The sequence below is a fragment of the Xenopus tropicalis genome, chromosome 2 (assembly GCF_000004195.4).
Source record: "Xenopus tropicalis strain Nigerian chromosome 2, UCB_Xtro_10.0, whole genome shotgun sequence".
NCBI lineage: Eukaryota > Metazoa > Chordata > Amphibia > Anura > Pipidae > Xenopus > Xenopus tropicalis.
This window is the reverse complement of record NC_030678.2, coordinates 109,539,987-109,555,717: the sequence shown is the minus strand read 5'-3', so window position 1 is coordinate 109,555,717 and position 15,731 is coordinate 109,539,987.

Sequence of the window (15,731 nt, the reverse complement as noted above, 5' to 3'; positions counted from 1 at the left end):
GCTGCACTACCGACTTTTCCTTGCACAGATCCTATTTAGTATTTAATACTTTACCAGTCATTTATGTATTTATTATACGTGCATATACATGATGTTTATGTTGGTATTTGTGTCATTAATGACCTGTAACACCAATAAGCATGTGAACAAAAGAAAATGGAAAAGTAATGATAAAACATAAAGTTTTCAAAGGGCTTAGTGCACTTATTTTGAGGAGAAATCTTTTTGTATGCCGCCATCTCGTGGTCAGTACAACTAACTGCAGCTAATATTCACAGATGTTTTCCTTTGTCCAATGCATTTTTATATATAACTAGAATGCACTCATAAACTGTATGTTTTGTATATTATTAAGACAAAGTTTGTTTATTTTGTTTTTAAAACAAATGAGTTACCATTTCGTGTACATAAGCTCTATGCAACAAAAGATCTGGATTCCCTGTCTTTGCAAGAAGACCACTTGAACTACTTGGGGACTGTTCAGTGCTGCCAGATTTGTGTGCCAGCCATTCTGGGCTTAAATGGTACAGGGAGAGGTCTTGTGTGAGGAAAATCGGGACAGTTGGGAGGTATGCACCAGCACGCAATACCTGGAGTAGGTGCACATCCTGCACCCTGAGCACAGCCTTGGCCAGTTACGCCACTGTCAGACAGAGAGGCATCACAGGGGGAAGTCGTGATAATTTCCTAATTTGGTTTTGACCTAGACAGCCCTTCTGAAAACCAGGCTGTCTGGGTCAAAATTAGACAGGTGGCAACCCTAGTCACTAATACTGGTCAGGCAGGCCTTTCAGAGGGCCTCATACACAGGCCAGTAAGCTGCTAACTTTTTTTTGGTCGAAAAGTTCCAAATTGGCAGCTTTCGTCAGCCCTTGAATTGTCACCTTTCCACTGTGGGCACTGCGGTAACTATATAGGAATCAGACCCTGTGGTGGTGGTTGGGGGGCCCAAGGGAAAGGGGGGCCTAGAGCATGGGGTCTACTTCCTCCATAGTTGCAAATAAATCCCCCATCCCCTGCCCCCCTACCTGCGGGCAGTGAGCAAGGGATGTGAATGTTTCTCTGGATAGCAGTGGATACTATTACTGTAATGATGGTTAATTGTGGGCAAAATAGATGGCACTTTTTTATAGCAATTTTTTTTTGCATGAGCTCTTGCTCACTTTCACACAGAAGCAGGCCCGGACTGGCAATCTGTGGATTCTGGCAGATGCCAGAGGGGCTGCTGTAAAATACCATAGACAGTCACTATATAGTGGGCTGTTTGGGCCTCTGTGTACTTGAAATGCCAGGGCCTGTTTTAAACCCCAGCCCAGGCCTGCCTTAGTGTTGATGTACAGTGTACTGTGTGCTACACATTTTGTTGGGTACACTGGAGGTATAAGTTCTGTACACATGCAAAGCGTGGAACTTAGAGTAAATGTCCTATCACTTCAACTTCCAAAATGAAGAGCTGCGATTACGATTATAATAGCCCTGCCTGCCTCAGTCATCTTAATTATGCTCATAGTTGTAGATGCTAAACTACAACTTCCAGAATCCCCTATGGGAGCCAGTAGCTGAGCTGTGGTTCAGGTATCACCTGGGGGACCACAGGTGGAAAATTGCTGATGCACACAGAGATGTTCTAAGGCTGCATTGTGGAATATGTTTATTTTTTTATCCATTGGTCCAGGCAATTGCTATAGAAATGCCCTATAATGCCATTACCCTAGTCAGTGTGTGGCCTTGATTGTATCACCCATTTGTCTCTGTCCTAATTAGCCACTTCATTCTGTTAAAGCCACTACCAACTGTTACTGGTTATTGACAGAGCAGCAAACATATACAGTAGTGCTGTACAAGTGGGCATGAAATTTTATCATTAAATTACAAACTCCATTCTGTAAATTTTAACAGATGCATATAATCTAGATTAAAGAACCAGTTATGTGTTAAGTTACTGTAAATTTGGACACAGTGTAACTAGCATATTCCAAGCTAGATTTTTATGACAAAATAGATGCTTGTGACAGAAATGAAGATTCTATAGCACAGAATTAATTTTATCAACAAAATGAATACTTGGTTCCACAAAAGTAATAAAATATAAACTCTGTAAAACAACACTGGCAGTCTTATTACTGAACCAATAAGAAGCAATAATTCATTACCTAAAAACATGCAGGTCTTAATTGGAGTCTATTCACTGGTTTTTCTTCCCACTGTTTAATTGGTTTATAATGTGTTGACCCCCCCACACACATACACACACACACGGATTTGTTTCTAGGATTTATTTAGAAAGATAAAAAAAATGCTGCCAGCTTTTTCCCATATGGCTGCACTAACCCTAGGATACCCTCTGCTACAGAGGGCGCCCTCTAATGTCCGCTGTGCTGCAAGTTCTTAACCGAAAGGTCTTACAAATGGATGAAAAATGCATTGCTGTACTGATGCTGTGGCACAAAACTGATATAATGAAGTTTCTAGGGATTGTGTTCCTGATAATGAGCTTTAATGAAAACAAAACTATTATCTCCCAACATAACCCATCATGCTTTGTCCATATGTGTTAGGGCTAATTGAAAATGCTGTATGCAAAGGGACAAAATCACCATACTGTATGTACCATAGCCATAAATGTGCAGTTTAACTCCTGGTGCTTCCATATTGTGGTTTGCCCTATGAGTATAACTGACTGTGCCTTGAAATCCCAGCAGCACTGCATACACATAATAGTACAGATGTAGGGAACAAATTCTACAGAACAAATTCTTCCACACAGAGAACTAACAAAAGTATTCCCTTTTATAGTGTAAAACTGAGGATACAGAAAGATATCTCATTATTTCATTTGTTCTCCTGTTTCCTGTGGCCAAACCAACTTTGTGGTAGCCGAAAAGTGAAGACCCAGGGGCTGCTGGGCCAGTAGCAGCTAAGATCAGTTTAAAGGTAATTTTAAGTATTTCATTAACATATTGTACTAACAATTCACAGATCCACATGGAGCAAAATTTTAATACATTGCCTTTATCACAACTGTACAAAGTACCCTGTGAATCAGCATAAATGCTCATACATATAGCACCTCCCATCTGCCTTACTGAGCTACAACTCCCAGAAGCAAGTGAAGTGTACATAGCAGCTAAGAAGCAAGGTGAGAAACTTGCCTCGAGTGTTACCACCGTAAATGTAACTTTAAGAAACAGCAGCATTTACTGGTCATCTGTTTAAAAGCAAACATCTTATTGGTTGCTGTGGGTTACTACACCTGGGCAAACATAGCATCTTATATTACATATGGGGGTTAGTCTGTTAAGGCAAAGATAGTCATCTGCTCTGTCACATATAAAGGGGACCCAGCCTAAAGGCCAGTAAGGGTGCGATACAGTCTGGATACTTTTCACATGAAAAAATACAGCTAAAAATTAAATGTATGCATATGCGGATTTTCAAAAAGGCTAGGGGAGGCAAAGCCTCCCCAAACCTGCTCGGCACCTTAAAAAACGAAACTAAAAAACCCTCGCTCAGTTTCTGCACTGTCCTGGAAATCTTCTCCTGTTACTGCAAGGCAGTTCTGCTGTGCTCTGATTGGATCTTTCTTCCTGTGGATTCTGAGCACAGCTTTTTTTGACAGACAGGAAAACTGACCAATCAAGGCACAGATGCAGACAGGGCTCGGAAGATATTACAAACTGAAGGCAGTGCAGAAATAAAGACTGAAAAGAAGAATCTGCAGGCTGTAACTTTACCTAAGAACCAACTCTCAACTTTTGCTGCAGATTTCATCCCACTCCCACAGGTACTATACACAGGTGCTATACACAGGTACTATACATGGGTATTATACACAGGTACTGTTCAGTTCTAAAGGCTGAATCACTAGCTGAATTAAATTGTTTTTTGCCTGATTTGACAATTATAATATCTCTATCACCTATCCTAACAGATGGCTGGTAAGTTAACACTTTCCCCCTGAAAAAGCTCATTGTGCTTTTATATACTTGTTGTTGTTTTTTGCGCTTACTATTTTTTTTTTTTTTACTTTTGTCATTGTTTTGTTCATTAGTTACAGTGGGGTCAATGTTGTGTATCAGTGCCAGTGTTATAGTGCCAGGGCCTGAATATCTGCCACCTGAACCCACTGCAGCTCACTGCATATAATGTGCTGGGTTTGTAAATATAGTATACACTGTGTATGATGTGCCTGGGGGTGTCAGTACCCACTGCCTCTCTCTCTATAAAACTAACTTAAATACATCTAAAGGGGTGTTAACTTTTAGTATGTTATAGAATGGCCTATTCCTAGCAACTTTGCAATTGGTCTTCCTAATTAATTTTTTTATAGTTCTTGAATAATATGCCTTTCTCTTCTGTCTTTTTCCATCTTTTAAATATGGATCACTGACCCCGGCTGCCAAAAAGTATTGCTCTGCGTGGCTACAATTTTATTATTATTATTTTTTATTACTTGTTTTTCCATGCAGGCCCCTTAACTATTCATATTCCCATCTCTTGTTTAAACCACTGCCTGGTTGCTAGGGTAAATTAGACCCTAGCCACCAACTAGCTGCTTAAATACCAAATAGAGAGCTGCTGAACAAAAAGCTAAATAACTGAAAAACCATTAAAAATAAAAGACTACCAATTGCAAATTGTCTCAGAATATCAATGTCTACATTATATTAAAAGTTAATTTAAAGGTCAACTACCCATTTAAGCTAACTGATCACAAACACAAATGTAGAACCCCTCACAGAAGTGCACGTATGAATACTTTTGCATCCTAAGCATTTTAGAGTAAAAAAAAAAGCACTCCCACCTGCACTTTTGCACAGAATCCTTGGAAGTCAGTGGGAATCGCAAGAGGTAGTTGGGAGGTAAATTCTTTACACCAGCAGCGAATCCACTAAGTCTCACATTAGCTTCAGGTAAGTCTGTGTATGACCCATCTTTAGCCTCCCAAACAAAAAAGTCACCCTCCACCTATGAATGTATGTTTCATTCAAAAATACACTTATGAGTAAATTGACTTGGCATTGTAAAGGAAAACAAAACCAGAAGAAGTTGCATTTATAAAAGTTTTTTTTATTTTCAGTGATATGAGAAGCAAATTATAATTTCACAAATACACTGGCTTACTGCTGGGTCAGAGGGTGACTATAGGGTCCTATAGACCCCTGGAGAAACAGTATCTAGTAGAATTAAGTACTTGGATATACCCAAATAGGACATAGGCCAACCTTCTATTTACCACGGAATCAGTAATGGGGTGGGTACAAGGTAGGGTTGCCATCATGCTGGTATTTTACCGACCTGGCTGGTAAAAATGATGCTTAATGCTAATATTATTCATAGCAAAGAAAGATAAAAGTATAAGAAGGCCAGTTATTTTTTCTTCCAGGAAAGATGGCTCAACTAAAAATAAGTAATTTAAAAAAACATCTCTCCCCTCTATATCAACCAATTGGCCCCTGATATTTATGTCCAGTCTAGGGCTACTGAATTGTCACTTGATTTGTTAATATTGCTGTTTTATCACATGTAAGAGATTTCCATGTTCTGCTTCTGACATTTATGTAGCATTACCCCTACATGCCCAGTAGAGGGTAATATAAGCCCACATTTTAGCTGTACATAATAAATGGTGTCAAGACAACAATTTAAATGTAAAATATTTAGACTGTTATAAATTTGAGTGATAATTTTAAGTATTGATGGTTTAGCTTGCAATGTATAACTGGGCTGATTCTCTAATATTGTGCTAACTAAACTCACACACACACAAATGTGCCATTCCAGTGCAAGTGACGCCAAAGTGGCATATGAGCATCCTGAGTTATATGGAATAATTATCTTTTACTGGCTCTATTTTTAAAGTCATGGAACTGATACTAATAATGTTTCCACTATGAAACTTGTTAGTTTTTTCCCTATTTTATATTAAAAGACTACATTCTGCATACTATGCATCATTTCCTAAGAGAGGAAAATGTTTGTGTTGTTTTCAGAATTCCAGCATACTTCTGGCACATACACATTGAACCTGACAATTCAGGATCAAATTTTGCAAATCATACACAATTGCCCTGCAACAAATTCATCTCACTCAGGACCTGGGTGCAGTTATATAATCCTTAATCCCAGAAAATTTTGTAGCACACACAGGTACACTTCAGATACAAGTCCTTGTGTTTTATAGCAGTTACAGGTGTAAAGTAGGGGACCTTTTTGCACCTCTGAATGCTGGTGCCTCACACCTTAATCTCATTATAAAGCAGAAGGGGTACACTGGTACAGGATACAAGAAAACACATACATAGCTTCTAGTATACAGTGTTTTTGCACCTACTATGGCAAATGACAAACAGTATATTTATCCAAATACTGAAGACCATTTTTTTACCCCTACCCTGTTCAAAGTAAATAAAATGCCTTCCTTTGGTAAAATTTCTGTTCCACTAAATAAAAAACTGGCAGTGCACAAAAGCAGCAAAGTCAGATGTGTTTTCTTTTTTTTTCCTGAGAGGCATTCTATCACAATTTTTATGGCGTACTTTTTATTTGTAAATTACACTCTTTGCATAACAAAGCACTCTACCATTTAAAATGTTATTCTTGAACCAACAAATGTATTTTTTAGCTGTAATATTGGTGCGTAGGCAGCCATCTCAGTGCATTGTGCCTAATAATGAGCTTTCAGAAAGATCCAGCACTGCACAATAGAACTGCTTTAAGCTACTGTTTCCCCTACTCAGTGTAACTGAAGGAGTCATGAATTGGCTGAACCGGGCATGGATTTTTAATATTGAGTGCTGTTATCATATCTACCATAAGGTGGAGCATGGAGCATTTTTAGCAATACAGTAACAAAGTAACAAATGAGCACATAACAATACACAATACACAGAATCAAAAAAGAAGCAATAAAACAAAACAAATGGATCCAAAGAGTCAGCTCATTACCTTCTATGCTATCACAGGGTTTATATTCCCATTCCTTTTGATCATATCATATACTGGAATACACACATTTCCATTACAGAGACTTTGCTGCCATTACACTACACTGAAGTGCAGACATTCATCATTTTAGGCACAGTTTCCCTCTAAGGGTCTCAGAGATTTGCCTGACATTCCTTCCTCACCCTCTCTTGGCCAAAACTGTGCATCCTTCCTCTAACTGCCGCCTCCTATTCCTTTTCTTCCCAGAATCCTCTTCCTGCAATACAGGTGTCATGGAGCTGCTCTCTTGCTACCTTCCCATTGTTCTCCTGATCAGCTGCTGGGGGGAAAGGGAGGGGGTGATATATATCCAACTTGCCGCACTTATTAGAGCAGAAGTCACATAAGGAAATCCAATTTACAAAATGATCCCTTATCTTGAAAACCCCACCTTCCAAGAATCCAGATAATAGATCCTATGCATGTATTGAAAATGTATTTTCTATTATTGACAGTACTTTATGGTTAATTAATAACAAGTTGGAGCTACACATACCAACATGAAACAGATGTACGTTAGACAAAAAATACTCAATTAATGCAACAGCAAATTCACTTCATGTTGGTTCTGGCAAGAAGAGTACTCAGAGGAATTAAGTAGAAACACAGACAACAGACAAACACACTCTGCTTTTAAAAAAGAGGCATATGCTAAGTGTACCCATTAATAACCACAGGGCCATACACAGTTACTGTAATTGTGATTTGTTTTCTCTTATATGTATAGGCAACATCCACATTTTTGGTTTTAATAAATAATGCATATTGAATTAAAGACTCAGAATGTACCTTTTTGTTTTTAACCCGAGGGACTTCACAACTTTAAAAGCTAACACTGTGATGTATGGTCCCCCATGTTAATGAATGACTAGATACAGCTACAGAGTGGCTGGCATCCAGTACAGTCATGAGGGATTGATAAAGCTTAGTCTGTGCCATATCACCATAATCAATCATGGAAAGGTGTCTTCTTGGAATAAAACCTACTGATACAAAATGTTCTTTTGGCAGATTTGTGGTTTTCTTAAAAGGACACAACCAAATCATAAATTTTGTTCTGCTAGATGAGGAGTGTATAAATGGGGAGAGTACGTATACTAAGTATCAAGAATCTCACAGAGAATGCTAGAAGCAAATTTAAAGGATTGTTTTTGCACCATCTTTGTAAACTGATGGATTCTGACGCTTGACGTCTCACTGCTTTCCTGAGAATTTGTGCATTCCCTCAGCGAGACGTCAGATCCCAGCATGCTTTACTTCACAGTGTAACAAGGTGAGGGAAGGGTTGTATTGCACTGTGAGCATAAGGAGGATGGGAAATAAGTTTGCTAAAAAAAATTATTTTAACAGTAATTAAACCAACTAGGATTGTTTTGGCTTCGATAAGGATGAACCTTAGTTGGGATCAAGTACAAGGTACTGTTTTATTATTATACAGAAAAAGAAAAAACATTTTTAAAAATGTGAATTATTTGATTAAAGTGGAGTCTATGGGAAATGGCCTTTCCATAATTCGGAACTTTCTGGATAATGGGTTTCCGAATAAGGGGTCCAATACCTGTATCATGGTTTCCTTTCAATCTGTAGAATTAGGTATGTCTGTGTAATTAAAAAAGTTATATTTTTTGTAAGGTGAGATGAGTGTTTATGTATTTTTATTTACATAAGAAGAAGTAAATGAACTTACTGTATGTCAAAAATAAACATAGATGTGCTTTTTAATATTTTCATTTGACTAATACTAATGGGAAGTAAAAAATAGAAAAGGTTTAGTAATCCTTTAGTAACCTAAAGGCAGACAGGAAAGAAAGTTGTTACCAACTTGTATATACCAGATCTTGCTGTCTCTGTATGGTTAGCATTTCAGTGTTCTGTGTCTGCCAGCAATGAACTGGGATGTCGGTGATAAAGAAATATTACGGCTATAAATGTATTTGACTGGTAAACATATTTCAGCTTTTGACAGCCTATTTCCAATTGTTGAAAGAACAAAAATCAAAATAACACTATAAATCAGATGCATTCATCTGATCAGAATATCAAGTGAACTGCGATAACCTCATCGGGGTGGCCCCGTATGCACGCTAGCCCTTACCCGGCCCTCTTTCACACGCCCGCCCAGCCGCTTGCGCTAGATTAGGTAAGAATGCAGCTGGGGAGGCGAGATTTCTAAAAATCTAAAACTTTCTATTCCCTGGGCCACCCACAGGGTCTGCTGACCCCACTGAACCCAAGCTCCACCCAACATACCTATAAGCAATAAAGAAACGGAGTAGCCCGTGCAATTGATTCTATATATATCTATTCTAAAAAAGAATATTAGGGGTGGAGGATGTTTTAGATTCTATATAATCTCATGGGATTGCCGTATTCCATATATTTTAAACTTTACTTTTTTAAGAGTACAAATATAAGGGAAGGAAGAGGAGATACCATGCTAGTATGCAATTTTTAAGTAAGAATTTTAAGTAATATTATTGCCCAATCCTTTTCTTTATAAGTTGTACCTGCAGCTTCCTCTTCCAACCCATTTTCTCCCCAATGAAGTATAAAGAACATTACAGTTGTCTACAGAGTTTGAGCATGACAATCTGTGCCTGGTGCCTATATTATCGCATTAAAGTAGAAAGAAAGGCAAAGGGTGCCAAAATGTTAGGCATCCCCAAGTGACTTTAATCACTTACCTTGTACCCTGGGCTGGTGCCCCTGTTAGGAGAAAACAGCTCCAGCCCAGGGTACCTGTAGCGAGCGCTTCCTCCTTCCTGCTTCGTTTTCCGGCAAATGCCATTGGTCGCTGCATGCGCAGTAGAGTGAAAAGCCGACTTTTCTGTTAAAGTTTGGCTTTTCACTCTACTGGGCATACGTGCGCAAGAGAAGCAGGAAGAAGGAAGCGCTACAGCTACCCCGGGCTGGTGCTGTTCTCTTCTACCAGGGGCACCAGCCCGGGATACAAGGTAGACGATTTAAGTCACTTGGGGGTGCCTAATATTTTGGCACCCCCAAGTGACTTTGCCTTTCCTTCTCCTTAAAGCAAGGATGCACAAGGATAAGATTTATATCAGTTTTTCCCTGCATTTTTAAAACAACGTGAGAATAAATAGATTTCTGTAAATGACTCTTTATTACTTAGGCTGATGCCACACCAGGATTATGGCCTATATTTTCGGCAAGCTGAAAAACGCTTGCCGAAAATATGCGCCATACACACCATATGTCCCCTACCTGTGCCTGCACCGGAAATGCTCAGGGTGCAGGCACATGTAGCCGATATCCACATAAAAATGCAAGAGAATGCAAAGTCTCGCGTTTTTATGTGTATTCCGGCTAAATGTGCCTGCACCCAAGCGTATTCCATTCATTCGGGTGCAGGCAAAGGTAGGAGCGTATGGTGATATTTATATTTTCGGCAATCGCTTTTCCACTTGCTGAAAATATACGCCATACACTATGGGGCACATTCATGAAAACACAAGTTCGAATCCCGAATGGGACAAAATCGGATTGGATTTGATCATTTCTGACGATCGCAAATATCTCGCAAAAAATTGTATTAGTCACGATAATATCGTATTGGCGATCCGAAATTTTCATACCGAATGATTGTAAACAGCAGGAAAAACTTTCCGACTTCGATCCTTCTGTGCATGATTTTTGGAAGACTCCCATAGGAATCAATGGCACTCTGCAGCTCCAACCTGGCCCAAGGAAAGTCACTATACCGAAGCTTGAATGAATGCGAAACTTTCACACTTGGCGTGACAATACGATTTTGTCGCACAAATTTTGTTGCAAAGTACGAAAAAGTCGCGCAAGGTACGAAAAAGTCACGCATGGTACAAAAAAAGTCGCCGAAAATATGCTCAGAGCATTCGAACGAATGCTCGGAGCGTTTGTGGATTAGTAAATGTCCCCCTATGTGTGGCATCAGCCTTACTTCCACCTTTTTTGCCACCTGCAGATATTGAGTATAAAGGATAAAATAAATACATATTGAGATACTTAATTACCCCACTTGGACACAGAAGATGCACAAGGTGGTAAAATTCACAGTGTAATGTTATCCTATAAATACTGATAATGGGTGAGCGCAAAGAACCTCTTGTTTCTGTCTATATACATTTTGTGGTCACAACCTCGTTGCACCCCCGACTAATGGTTTAAAATTTAATGGTGAGCACAACTTTCCCTTTTTCTGCTATAGTTTATACAGGAGATGTATATTGCAATATATCGACAAACAATGCCTGTTTTGCTTATAGAGTAGGGCATATCTTGGTAGCTTAATTTCCTATATATTATGATAATGGGTGAGTGCAGAGGTCATCTTGTCTACATGAATTTTGTGGTCACAGCCTCATTGCACCCCAGTTTAATGGTTTAAAATTTATTGGTGAGCACAACTTTCCCTTTTTGGCTATAGTTTTTACAGGAGCAGTGTCCAGCTCCATGTTGTAGCTCCCACCCTTTCCAGCTACAGTCAGGTGATCCCAGTGGGACAATAAAAGGGCAACCATTTGGGGGTTTTAACCTTGAAAGCAAACAAGTTGCAGGTAAAAGTTAGTCCCTTTGTTAAATGTATATTGAAGCAGTAGAATACTTAATGAATCAGATAAAAGTAAGTGTAGGACTGGACAGAGGAATGGACAAACAATCCCTGTTTTACTTAAAGGGCAGTGATTAGTCGCTGGTGATAAATCTTTGCTATTGCGGGTGGCTAATCTCTCCTACATGCCATCCCGACGTATGCCACCCCATCTCGACGATGGGGTGGCATACGCGTCGCTTCGGTTTCCCAAAGTTGCCCGAAGTTACAGCAATGAGGAGGGGAGGAGGGTTGTGTGAGTTCACAGTGGTTGCAGAGCGGAGGAATGAGAGTGTATGGAGGAGTATTCATGGGTGGGCAATTCGCCTTGGGCACCCATAGTACAAGAGCTTTTTGCCGCCCCTGGCAACTTGCTGGGTGCTGCCGTCTGAGTCGAGTGTCTCAACTCACCTCATGGAGCAGCGCCCATGCATATGTATAGTTGAGAAACACATTCTTACTGTAACTATAGCTTTGCTCACATGTATATAAAAAAGACTACAACTCAGTGCTTTCACATAATTTTTCAGCTGAATGCTTAGCTAAAGACCATCAAGTTAACCCATTTTGATAATAATAAAATTGATAGTAATATTTCTCGGTTTAACTGAGAAATAATAATGCAGAAGAAAATATGATTTTTTTTTGTCTGACTGAAGAGCTTTCATACGCTTGAAGCATCTATACGAGTGTCAGAATGATTAATGCATTGGGTGAATTTTACACTTTAGTTTCATTCATCAATCACTTAAATATCAAATCCATTTATGCTAACAATAATGAATCACCCTTAATTAAATGATTATCCTGATGTTTTTTTAAGAACAAAATAAGACAAATATCAAAATTATAAATATCTTTTAATAGGCTATATTAACAAATGGATAGTTAAGGATTTATATCCTTCCTTCACACACATGAGTAAAATGTATTTTTAGCTAGCAAAAAAAAATCAATGAATTTCCTGAACTATAAATGGTTTGACTATTCTTATTGATCTTGCCCTTTCTTTCTGCTCTGGGTTAATCAGGTCGGGCAATAATTAAGGTTTTGTTATGAAACGGTTTGAAACTCCTCCTCCAACTGAACAAATCACATGGTGGAATATTACTTTGGAATGCTATGTCAATAGAAAATGAATAGAATTATATGTATTATTAATTACAAGTGCATGGTCCTAAGTTTATATATATTAATCTAATGTCACTGTAAGATAAGCGAAAGCAGGATTAGAATACCTCAACAGATGAGTGAGAATAAGGGAGAAATGGGTCAATTATGTTGGAAGGCTCTCATAATGAGCAATAAAAATGTAAATACTTTAGATGGGAACTATTTGAGCAGTCCCATATGTGACCCAATCACATGTAACATGCTCCATTTAGGGACAAACAACAAGAAGAATAGTTAGATATTTGGGTCACCAGAGGGCACTGACAGACAAACCCTGTTGATGTACCAAGAATCCTCAGTATATTAGGCTGCAATAAAAACTTTCATCATGGTACACTCATTTGGCAGTGCTGTCTATAGCTGGTCAATGTTCAGCAACACTTTCTGTGGGCTCTTCCAGTCTCATCATGGAAATAGTACTTGTATACAGTCAACAGCAAAGGAGTCCCAGCCAAGTATTTTTCTAGCTTTTAAAGTATTCTAGCCTTTTAATGGCACAAATATTCACCCTTTTGGCCCCAGTCTTTTGTTACAGAAAAGGGATATGTTTCACAGTTTACAACTCTGCTTGATGATATGCTTATCATTTCGTGAATTTTCCAGCCATAATATTTCTCTAATTTTGTAAAAAATCTGAAAAAATCTGAATATTCTCATTGCCACCTCAGCTTGGCCAGGAGGTCCATAGCCTGCCTGCCATTACAACCGAGAAGACCTTCCTGTGTTGTTGGTGCATTGATAGATATCTTCTTGCAGCATTCTAGGGTCATAATGCCTTTCAATTATAATGCCTTTCAATTAAGTTTGCATTGTTTGACTCAAAACCCCTTTTTATATAAAGTACGCTAACACTGTGTGAGTCTTTGAAGCTACTATCTGGTGTTGCCAAGTTTGTTACTACTGTTCCTTAACCCATTTCTAGCGTAGATTGCCTAAACTGAACTATGATTATCTAGTTTGTTTTAGTGAATAAGGAGATGACCTTACATTGATCCACAGTGAACCTCATTTGTAATTTCTTTGTCTGCTTTGAAATGTCCAAGCCTTTCTGTAGTCAGCACAAATATTATACTTTAACATATTTACAAAGCACAAGTACATTTTCATAGTCACAAATTGCATAGTATATATTTATATTCTGTTAGATATGCTATATATTATAGTATATTATATTATACTATTTTATAGTATTATATATATATATATATATATATACTGTATATAAATATATACAGAGAAGATTTTTTAAACTTGCTTGATCAACATCTGGCTGATTTTCACCTAGATATTGGTCAGAAACATCTGAGGGCTCCATACATGGGCCGACAAGCTGGCGACTTGGACTATCGGCAGCTTTTATCCTGTATATAGCCTGAACATCTGCTCTGTAAAATAACATTTTAAGATGGACAGGTTAAACTCATGTGGGTCAATATAATAAAAGTCACAAATCTTGCACCAGAGCAGCTGATGATCAGGGGGCATTTTCTGGCCAACTTGCAAGCATCACGTTTGTTGCTTGGGGTTGCCAAAACTTTAACATTACACCATGTTCCCAAAGAAACTAGCCATCTTGAATGAGTTTGCTTATATCTCCATCCATATAAAACAAATATTGAGATTAAAGAAGAGAAATGTTACAGATGAGGTGGTAGGAATAGAATAGGGAGGAGGTGAGGGAGAGGAGGAATATTTATTTCAAATGTGTTATGTTCATAGTAGTGTTAAAATATAGAATACATTATTACAATATGCATAATGTTTTTTTCTGTTATGTAGCTTATACATACGAACTAAAGTGAGCTTGGACATAAGAAGGGTGCCCATACCAATTTGGGCAAGTGGCATGGTGCAAGAAAACCACTGGTAAATCAAGATTAGCAAAGAACATGTAAAAAGGTTGATTCTGGAAAAAATCAACCCGTGTTTACAGGTTCCACTACTCTGCAAAAACCAAAATATCCTAATAGCTCACTTTTTATTTCTATCTATATCAAATAAACATTTAATTTTAGAAACAAGGGCTTGTTTGCTTCTTAACAGTTTATTGATTCGTTTGATTAGTAATGCATTCTAATTATTGTGATAATTTAAAGTATTAATTCACCAATAAACATTTAATGGACAGACTAAGAAGACTAACTAGTTCTTTTCTGCTGTCAGACTTAATATTTGTTTAGTGTGAGAGATGTATAGAATAGGTTTCTAATACATTTTTTAGTGACTAATACACAAAGAAACACATTTAATTGTATGTAAAATACGTTGAAATGCAACATTGCTATATTTTAGGATTTGCTAATCTTAAGGACTAACCATGTAAACACTATATAAACTAATTTTAGTCAGATGTGCCTGTAGAGTTGGTTAGATTTTATATGTGCCCTGCTATATGTGCTCCCTTTAATCCTCAGATTAACATTAACTGTCCAATGTTATACTGTATATATATATATATATATATATATACAGGGTCAGACTGGGGGGTGCAGGGCCCACTGGGGCTTCTGCCCCTGCACCCCCCAATGGCCCCTGCTGCCTTCACACCCTTTCCCCCCCACCCCACAGGGGCCCCCAAGACCCGTTTGACCCCCTCCCCCGACTGCGCCTAAATTAAACTTTTTTGAAGTGTATCAGGGAGGGAGACCGGCGGATCAGTGGAGCTCCCTGCGGGGATTGGGTCAGGTTTTTTCATGGTGCCCCGGCGGCCCAGTCCGACAATGTACTGTATATAAAATCATCTTACTTAAAGTGCATGCAGTGTATCCACCTGCATTTTGAAATATTATTATCATATTATAATTGCGCATAGTGAAAACAAGATGTATAATAAATCTAGGTTCAAATTTTTATCTTTTGTCAGCTATGATAAAAAACCAAGGTACTACAATTAATAATATTAGGTAATATTGTACTACATTTAATCTCCCCGAGTTGCCTACCCCTGCCATCCCACCGGCGAACATGTAAGTCGCCGGCGGGATGGCAG